Here is a 10231-nt window from a genome sequence, read left to right as displayed (position 1 = left end):
GAGAGAGAGAGAGATCAGCCTCTTAGAAACCAAACCTTGAAAAGAAAACAAAACTTTGAGGGCTAAACCTCGGAAGTGATGACATGGATTCAGCACAGGCCCTTGAGGGCCATTTTTCTTCCCTCCTGTGCTTTGTCTGTTGGCTGATTTGCTATTTCAGAGAAAGAAGGCTAGCCTGGCTCTACCTTTAGGCAAAGCGAGGCAGCTGCAGATTGCCGGGCAGTCTCCCCACACTCCCCAGCCAGTGTCATGGACAAGATCCAGCTGCAGAAGTAATTCTGGACATGTAGAAGGGAAGGGGCAAAGCACACACAGACCCATAGGGTTCCTGATAGCAACTAACTCAGCTTGCTGAAGGGAATATTCCTTTAAAGGTAATTCTGTGCATGTTCAGGAGTTCTCTGCACCTCTGCATTGTTCTGATGGAGGCAGGAAACATGGCTGCCCCTGATGGAAGGGGCATTCCGCTCTGCTGATGGCAGGATTTGCAGTTGGCTAGAAAAACCAGATAGTTCTGACAGCAGTTTGACGCAAGAGATCAACAGGTGAAACGTCTCACAGCATGGGCTCTGGTCACAATGCGGTGACCTCAGTGCTGCAGCTCAAGGCCCAGGAGCGCGGCCAGGTTCAAAAGCTGGCAAACCTCACCAGGAGGAACCGCGGAGAGAAGGTGTTCTAGAGGTTGTCTAGGGTAGGAGCTACGTAGCACAGGGCCTTGTATTTTGACTGTCAAGCATCTGTTTAAATGCTTCTAACAAATGAAAATCTACCAAAATCGCATTACTGCAGGGCGAGGGCTTGCAAGATGCAGGTTCTAGTGCCCCCTTCTAGTGACTTCGGGCCACTCACAGACTCTTGGTCTAGCCTACCTCACAGGGTCGTTGAGAGGATAAAATGGAAAGGAGGACCAGCATCTATGCGGCCTTGGGCTCCTTGAAGGAAACAATGGGATATAAATACGACAAACAAATAAATTACATCTCTTGCAGGCAGTCTTGAACTTCCTCCTAAGGTTTAGTGGAAACCAGCATCCTTGCCATTTTCAATCAAGCGTGCACTTAAAAAGCGATTGCCTCCACCCACACTTCCATTAAATAGGGTTTAATAACAGCATTTTATGATGTTCCAGTCTCAAGTGTTTATCTGGAAGCAGGATCCATATGGTAGCTGAATCTGTCTTCAAGATAATCTATTTGGTCAGCAAGGTGTGATTTAGTTCATGTATAAAAAGCAAAATAGCATCCAAAGTTCGCCTCTTTCTTATCCATACTGGGGAATAAAAAAGGGTGACAAACTTTTGGCTGAAGGCTGCCATCTGCTGCGTATGCTGCAGAAAAGCAGCATTGATTTGCTTCGGCATCTCCCGAGCTTCCCACGACTAGGCTCAAGTTATGTGCTGTCAAACACAAACAGTATTTGCCCCATTTGTTTACTTTATTCACTGAGATTATTTTATTCCGATTATCATATTCACCCGAGATTGTAGGACACAAAATAGTGGGCTCTGGTTACAAGAAGGTGGGTTTTGGTTGAGCTTTGGGAGAAGTTTCCTAGTGGCAAGAGTGGCCAGACAACAGAACAAGCTTCCGAGAGGCCTGAACAGCTCTTTCCAACCCTACAATACTAAAAAGGTCAGGCTGTGCTTTCTCCGCACTTTCCCTATCTCATCCCTCGTTCCTACTGGAGGGGGTGTTAGGAGATCGCCTACGGCTGGACCCCCAAGTCTTTCATCTGGGGTCCAAGATCTCAGGGAGGACATCGGCTTCACTGCCCTGCCCTTCACTGCATTGTCCAGGGGTACTTGCTGAACTAAAGGCGCAGGGGCCTGGAAGGTCACTCTGGCATCCAATCCCCCTGGACTAGCTTTTTTGTCCACGTGGCTCTCACCTCCTCCTGCCCCTCCCACCCCTGAATCTTCCTGCTTGACGTCCCCCCTCCCCAGAGATCAAATGCCCTGCTCTTTCTTGCCCATTCATCCTCTTTTTACAAATAGGGTACCCTTACAAACTTTAGTACCTGCAAATGCCGGGTTGTTTGTTTGTCCAGAATCTTTGTGAGCCCTGAATGTTTTTTGGTACCCGTTTCCTCCTCAGCAGAAGTGAATGGAACGCAGGTACAGAACCTATTCTGTGTCTGATCGCTCTTGACACAGAATAGGTTGCGGCAACCTTACAGAAGCTAAGTCAGTTTCGGCCCGCTCGGTGCCCAGCCAGGCAAATGCTTGAGCAGTCTTGCACCCCGACACCAATTCCCTTTCTGTTCACTGATCTGATGCAAACTCCTTGTTTTTACCTTCCCGGCAGGGGTGGCGCTAGGAAAACATCTGGGGCTTGCAGGACAAATACATGCACCAATTAGCACATGTTAATTGACGTATGCTCTAAAGTCTCCCAGATGGGGCCAAGTGTGTGTTTAAGGAACCCCCCCTCCCCCGCTCAGGACTAAGACCCTCCAAAATATTTTGCATTAGAATAGGGAACTACGTCTATATGTTATTGCCCCTGCCACAGCTCCGATGAAGATTAGAGCTACGTTCAGAAGGAATGGGGGCGGGGGCTGACGTCAGCATCCCCGCGAACAGAGAAATGCTAGAGCCTGTCCCCACGAGCCCTGGCACCGTGCTGCAGTCCATCTGTTCGTCGTTAAGAGGTCATTAAGCTATGGGTGGGATCCAGGGTTAGGCGCATGCAAGCGCACTGATGGAAGCAGCTGTCCCAGCTCCCTCCTCACCGTGGTGGAAGGGTGCGCTGGGCCCCGTTGAATGGGATGGGCTGAGCCGTGGGGGATGAGGAAGAAACCTGTCCCGGATTGGGCATGGCCGTTTGGGATTCCCCAAAGGCGAGAACCTGGGTGCAACCCACTCCATCGTTTTGCTCATTGCGCTTGACGCTTGGCCGCTAGATGTCACTCGAGGACAGAGAGCTGGTTTATGCCCGGTGACCTGCAAAATTCATTTTGGTGGGGCCAGGGGGCCAGGAGCAGAGTCCCACACGCGGTGTTTTCCACCCAGCTCCTTCGCAAGAGGCAGCTTTGGGTGGGAATGCTGGTGCTGTTAGAAGCCACGTTCCCTCTGGGATTTGTGATGTTGCCTAACCCTAGACTGGTCTCACTCGCCCAGTGCTGGGGAGCAAAAAAACCTTGGCAGCTCCCCCCCCCCCAGCAACATTGTCTGAGCAAGAGGCAGGCAAGCAAACAGGTTGCAACGGGGAACAGACGGAGCAGCTCCAAGCAAAGGGCCCTTGTCAGCTGGGCCCTGACGGGAAGTGGGCCTTCGGCAGAAGCCCAGCTTCACACGCATTTCACGGCGACCCTCTCAGACAAAGCTTTCTGTTTTGGCTCTGCTCTTGAGAGCACTTAAACTAAGCATTTAGCAAGGAACCCTCAGCAGGACAAACACTGAGGGCCACCAAGAAGCTGCATCCCGGGAAAAACATCAGGCCAGGCGGGAGATCAACTTGACTCCATCCGTTGGCCGGGGAAGAAGCACTGGCCTTCTTCTCTCTCCCTGCCAGGAAGAACACTTGGCTCACCTCCAACAAGCAGTTGCTGTGGGACTGCAGAAGTGCAGGGAAGGGACATCTTGGCCCCATCCTTGGCCAACGGAATAAAGCTCCATTCAGGCGAGAGCAGCAGCAAGGGAAGACCAGCCTGCCCAAAGTGCTGCCAAGCCCACCTGCTGCTCCCTTTCTTGGCTGGGCCTCGAAAAACCGACCTCCCCCACCCCTGCTCCTTTTCCCTCCGTCCTCCCCCTTCCCTTCTGCATTTTATCTTTTTAATTTGGAAGCTGGAAGAAAAGGCCAACGTCTTTCCTTTTCTCTTTGAGTGATGGGAGCTGTTTTGGGAGACCGCCGGAGCACCAAAGGCAGGGTCAGGATCCAGCAAGTAAACCACAAATCCACGCCATGCAAGGCGCTTGCTCTGCAACTGAGCCACACAGCACTGCAAAGCCCTTGGCAGTGGTGGGCTTTGAACCCCGGGCTCCCAGGAACTGTACATCTCCACAGAAACCGGAACTCCACGTTGATATTCATAGAATAGTAGAGTTGGAAGGGGCCGGAGGGCCACCCCCCCCCGGCCCACTCAGTGCAGGACTGCATATTAACCCTTCCCTCTCAGATGGCTGTCCGGCTGCCTCTTCAATTCCTCTGGTGCCCACGACCTCCTTAGGGAGGTCATGGCGGCCGTGCCTAGAAACTGCCAGCTCCAGGTTTCTGCAGGGCCTGAGACAAGACTCCTCCCTTGGCCCCCACCTTCAGTGAGTCTGCCTTCCCACCCCCATGGGCACCACTGCTCTTGCACCCCCTTCTCTGCTGCATCTTGGCTGTTCTTGCTTGCTGGGCAGCCACTGTTGAGCACAGAGAGCTGCTTCTACTGCTGCTGCTTCTCAGCACCATCGTGGCCCGAGCCAGAGCAAGCAGGTTGCAACGAGGAAGAGGAGGAGCCACTCCAGAGTAGGGGTTGTGGCCGTGGGTCCCTTGACAAGTGCCCCAGCATGCCTACCTCTGATACTGCCCCGCAAAGCCTTTCGCTGGCTGTGGGGCATATCCTGGAGGAGTGGGATATGCAGGCAGAGCCTCATTTTCTGTTTCCTGTGCAACTGATTATTTTCTCTGCAGGCTGAAACATTCTTCTCTGTGGCTGTACCCCCTACCTGAGCGAGAATCTGTTCCACATCTGCAGAATTCAATTAGTCCTCTCGCAATGCTCCCTCCTCTTCTTTCCCACCCCCACCTTGCTGCTTTTCGCCAAGGCCTACCAAGCAGAATTGCATTCTGAGTGGAACGGGGGCGAGCGAGGATGGAAACTGTTATTCTGCCTCGTGGCAGGCAGGCCTGAGACGGCTCTGATCTCCCCCACCCTGGCCCACCTACATTCTCGGGCTTCAAAGTGCAATCCAGGGGGAGGAGGGGAGGGGAGCGTCAGGTTGCAATCACCACCACACACATCCAGTAGCCCCCTAGCAGACCGTCTCAACCCCAACTCCCCCGCAAGAGCAAGGATGAAGATTTCCTGGGGAGGCAGCAGCTGATGCCTTCCGAAATTCAATCTGGCTTGAATTAAAGTAGCACTTTAAAGAAGAGCGCGAAAGAGAGACTGAGAGAGATTTAACCCTGGAAAAGCCGGCAAAGGGTCTTTCCAGCCTGGAAAAGGCAAGGAAAGTACTATTAGCAAGAGGGACCTGCAACAAAGTGTTGCAGCATGGAACGTTCCTGTTCAGGATTCCAGCCAGCCGGCCGGCCTTGCCTTTCTCCACAATGCTCCATTCCATTCCCTCTCCCTCCCAGTCTCCATTTCCTCCACACAACAGTCAGTCAGCATTCTGCGGACTTGGTCTGCGTGGGGCTGTTGGGCCCTGGCGTCTTAGGGATTTTCCCCTTCTCTGTGTGTGGAGATATCACGGCTAAGCAGAAATTGCCCTGTATGTTGAAAAAGATGGAGCAGGAACAAGCATTCGTGTAGCACCTTTGCCTGTTCAAACAACGCGGTGTATACACCACGCAGAAGAATTAGGAAGATGCAGAAAAATTAGAGAGGGTCCAGAGGAGGGCAACCAAAATGATCTGAGGTTTGGAAATGCTACCCTGTGAGGAGAGACTGAGGGAACTGGGCATGTTCAGCCTCGAGAAGAGAAGACTGAGGGGGGACATGAGATCCCCGTATGAGTCCCTCAGAGGCTGCCACAAGGAAGAAGGTCAGGATCTCTTCTTGCTGATGCCAGAGTTTAAGACACGGAATAATCAAGTCAAGTTGCAACAGCCCAGATTCAGGCCGGACATCAGGAAAAGCTTCTTCACTGTCAGGGCAATGCGACAGTGGGACCGGCTGCCTGGAGGGGTGGGGGGCTCTCCCACACTGGGGGCATTCAAGGAGAAACTGGGCAGCTCTCTGAGTGGGGTGGTGCGACTTGGTGTCCTGCAACAGCAGGGGGTGGACCAGATGGCCTTCACGGCCCCTTCCAACTCGACTCTTCTATGAGTCTATGGAATGGCATCTCAGGGTGACGGAACAGTTGCCTGTGTCTGCTAGCTTATCTCTTTGTTACTTTTCTGTGCTGTTAGCCAAAGCTCTCTGGGTGGTTCACACACCCCCTTTCATGGCCCCTTCCAACTCTACTATTCTATGATTCTTTGATTCTATGATCGTTTACTGATAGTTACAACAACCTTGCAAGGCAGGGGCTATTATGTTTTTATTATTTGTTTTGATTTCTGCATTGTAGAGAAAGAGCAGGGCTGCTGAAGGGCAAATCACCATCTATTTCTTTTAAACTTTAAACCAGACATGGGAGGGGTGGGAGCTGCATTATTGATCATAGCAGTATGGCTGGGGGAGGTGGGGAAATTTAAATTGGGTGGTGTTCTCCCAATTTTAAATGGTGACATGCCAGCAAGCACGAAGGAAGGACGCACCTGTACTTTTCTCCCATGGGAAGGCTAGCAATTCAGCTCAGTCGAGCTGCCTGCAGGGCTGCAGGACAGCCCAGACTCCCAAAGCGGAGTTCAGGAATGCGTGCCAAGGTCAGGGCCGGGATTCCTGCTGCGGAGAGCCGTCCTCGACCTTCGCGGGCAGTACGTGTTGGGGACGCAAGAGGCCGTTTTCCTTGGCGCGCTTGCCAGGGCCAGGGTGGCACCGACTCTTTGGGTGAGGACGCTGAGCCCTGGGAAATCAGGTCTGCGGACAGGGAGGTGCCGGAGGAGGGAGTGCTTATCTCAAGGCCACCGGCTCCAGGTGTGCAGGCAGACCCTGGGAGCCAACAGGCTCTGGAAGTGCTGGGAGGGGACATGGGAGAGGAGCCTAGTCTGACCCCTGAGCCCATGATGCACTGCCAGGAGAGAGGGCCAGCCAACTACAGGGCCTGTGTTGATTTAGGAAGCTAGCCCCTTTCCACTGGGGCACAGGCAGCGGGGTGAAGCCCAGGGTTACTGAGAAGGAGGGCTCTCAGAAAGCGTTTCTAGTTTGGCTTCGACTCTCTGCCCTGCGCATGCTCAGAGACTCTTCCTTTGATGACTAATGGCTTGCTGGTTGCATGTTGGAAATAAAGCGCTTTCTGCCAAAGAACCATCTGATGTTGGGAATGAAGGAGGAGGGAAACCCGCTCCCGAGAGTGTGGTGCTTTCCCCACCGGCTGCGGCTTGGAAACTGCGAGTGGGGCCGGGAGGAGAGAGGATCTTGCCAGAATATGGGGAATCTTGGCAGTGCCTCAGCCCTCCTCTTTGCGAGCAGGAGCAAAAGGCCTCCGCGGCTGAACTCGGCCACTGACATGCTAGATAGGGCAGCCAGCTTGGATGATAGAAGGCAGTTCTGGCAAGGACAGGGTCCAAAACACGGTACATGGGGGAAGCAAGGCAAGGATAAGTCTCCCTTCCTTTATTTTTCTTAGGAAAAATAGGACATAATTGGGGTGTATAAAATTACGTATGGTGTAGAGAAAGCAGATAAGGAGGCGTTTCCCCTGCCCCTTCATCATATTAGAACTCCAAGGGGTCATCCCAGGCACTTGATTGCTGGGAAGTTTAGACAGCCAGTGGAGGCTGCCGATATGGACAGTCCTGAAAGAGGAGCAGACCAGTTTATGGAGAAGGCCACCCATGGCCACCGAGCGGGATGGCCATGCATTGCCTCTGGTGCCTGAGACGGCACACCGGAGGGCTCGAGTGGGAGCCGCTCCTGCGCCTGCGCGCCTGCAGCTTTCCCACTGGGCTCTCTGGCTGGCCAGTGCACACACAGTGGATGCCCTTGCTCTGACCCGTCACGCCTCTTCTTACGTTGGCCTGTTCTCTCCGTGCCGCAGATCTTTAAAATGAAATAAAAAGAAATGCAAAATGGTCAGAAGATTAGATTGCAGATCTCCGTCAGGAACTGTGGCATGGAGATACTGAGCCTGACAGTTAAACCGCATTTTTGTGCTCGCAGTATAAATGTAGCCCACAGTTGTGGCGGCGTGTGAATTTAACATGACGCTCGTTTTAGACAGGAGGCTGTTAATTCCACATGCAACCCAGCTAATCAGCCACTGCTTGTCCAGAGTTGCCTTCTCAGAAGCATCTTTCCACGTCATGCTCTCTGAGTCTTTCCCTAACACGGCATCTTTGGTGAGAGCCGAAGAGTAATTCTTTTGCAAAAAAAAATGGGGGGAGAGAGATTTCTTATCCCTGGCTGTTTGCCATCAACTGTCATTCATTGCTTTCATCCAAAGCGGGAGATTGGCTGCTGTGCTTCTTCCCATAGAGTTCAATGAGTATTCATGGATGGCGCTACTAATCAGCGCAGCAGTGGGGCAGCCTGAAGTAATTCCTTAGACAGCTGCTTGAGGAGAAAGGTCGGGCGATGGGTTACAGTGGAACCCATGGAAATAGTACACGCTGGCGATTGCTAACACACCTTTCCTTTTATCCCTGTGCTGCAGAACAGGGGCTTGGTGTTCTCGGTCACATTGGCATCTTAACAAGGTCTGGTGCTGAATTGGCAAAAAAAAAAAAAAAAAAAAAAAGGAGGGGGAGAGAAAGGAATCAAATTAAAGAGGGTGGAAAAGCCCGCCATGATAATTAAAGGTCGTCCAGGCCATTCCAAAGACTTCCCAATTACTGTAGCCAGAGTGTCACTAATGTGAGTTAATGATGTCATGTGACCGCTAATGAGATGGGTTAACCAAATCTTGCTCCCCCGAGCCTTTTCTCTCTCCCCTCGATCCCCTGTTTGCCTCACCCTCCCCGCCCCCACAAAAGAATGTGGCTTTTTTCCTTTGCTGATGAGCGGGAGGCAAAATGGCCACCACGTCCCCCACTAGCCTCCTCCAGGGATGCTTCTCATGGAAATGGGTGCCTCAAAAGGAAGGCAGGGGGGTGGCTGGCAGGATAAAGGCAGAATAAGAGCTCGGAAGACTCTTTGATGGCGAGGGGTATCTCAGCCAGCCCTCCTCCGCTTCCCACTTCATGAATCGCTCCTTCAAGTGAAGTCAACATGACATTGTTCTGTCGTGACCCTGGTCTCATTTTGCTCCCCACCCTGGCTTGGCCCAAGTTCCAGCTCCCATTAGTGCTTCTTAATTGAACATAATCTCCTGCTTTTTGAGGAGGGAACCCTCCCGCCCCCCCCTCAAGCCCCAAATCTCTGCTCCCTGCGCACTCCACTTCTATTTATGCAGCCGGAGGAGAAACACAATCGTCTTCCGTTTTGTGTGGCCCCATGGAGTGGCAGGTTGGGGGCTCCTGCTTTTTTGTCAAGGCCTCTTTTTCACTGTCTTAAGAAGCAGGGCTCCATTGCAGTCCCATTCAGTGGGGCTTGTTTCCACTGAAAAATGGAATATTGTGTTCACCTCCCCCTCCCCAAATGTGAGGGGAGGTCAGTTCTGTGGAAGTTTCTGACGTGCATGCCAACATTTTGGACTAAAAGCCACCATGCAGGGTGCCCAGGTCACTACTGGGTTTTATAAATGTGTGTGCAGTGGTGGCGCGGGGGGCGGGCGGGCAGGACACACTGTGTGTGTGTGTGTGTGTGTGTGTGTGTGTGTGTGTGTGTGTATGTCAGAACATTCATTTCTGTGCACCTTCCATTGAGCTGTTTTTGTTGGCCTTCAGCGGCCAGAGATGCTATTAGTGTAAACGCCTCTTTGTCTTACTGCTTGGGGAAATGGCGGGGGGTAAGAAGACTAAACCCCCTGTAACTGAGATTAAAGTAAGCCTGCAAATGGAAAAAAGCCATGGGGTCCTTTAAGTGCTTTGAAATGGGGGAGGGATGGAGGAAAAATAATGAAGGGGTGTGGTGGGCTGGGGCAGGTGGTGCAGGAGAAGAAAAGTTAAACAAACGTATGTTTAAATTAAAAACTGGAAGAAAAACGGTGTAGCTGTCAAGATTATGGACTCTCTTTGCCAAGCTCTAGCTGTATAGATGGGGGGGGAGGGTTATAAATCATTCTAAGGGGGCTGAATTCAGTGCACTGTTGCATGTCTTTCCATCCCATTAATTTCAGTGGCGCATAGGTACCAACATGACAACATGCTGGATTGTGGCCAATGCGTCAAATGGCTCAGCTTCATATGGATAAACTGGAAAGGCTTGTAGTGGTTCATTTATTGCAAGGGGTGGGGGGAACATGCAGCCACTTCTGCAATCTCCCTGACCCAACGCACTGCAGCAAAAAGAGAGGCAATGTTGCAAGAAATCAAGGTGTGAGGGAACATGCGCCTTGTTTGTGTGCAGAATCACACTCCCAGAAGGCACATGCTCCTCG

General features: G+C 52.1%; 1 protein-coding gene across 1 annotated transcript in view; it reads right to left on the bottom strand.

The window, feature by feature from the left end:
• The window catches only part of PERM1 (PPARGC1 and ESRR induced regulator, muscle 1), a 21889-nt gene extending 12053 nt beyond the window's left edge, over positions 1–9836 (bottom strand). The window contains exon 1 of the mRNA XM_044445484.1: positions 9826–9836. The gene's annotated coding sequence lies outside the window, so the exon portion shown is untranslated. The remainder of the gene's footprint in view (positions 1–9825) is intronic.
• Between the last annotated feature and the right edge of the window lie 395 nt (positions 9837–10231).

Source organism: Varanus komodoensis, unplaced genomic scaffold, assembly GCF_004798865.1.
Source record: "Varanus komodoensis strain SLA01 unplaced genomic scaffold, ASM479886v1 scaffold48, whole genome shotgun sequence".
NCBI lineage: Eukaryota > Metazoa > Chordata > Lepidosauria > Squamata > Varanidae > Varanus > Varanus komodoensis.
Note: the sequence above shows the minus strand (reverse complement) of the source record. Positions and strands in the feature narration are given on the sequence as shown.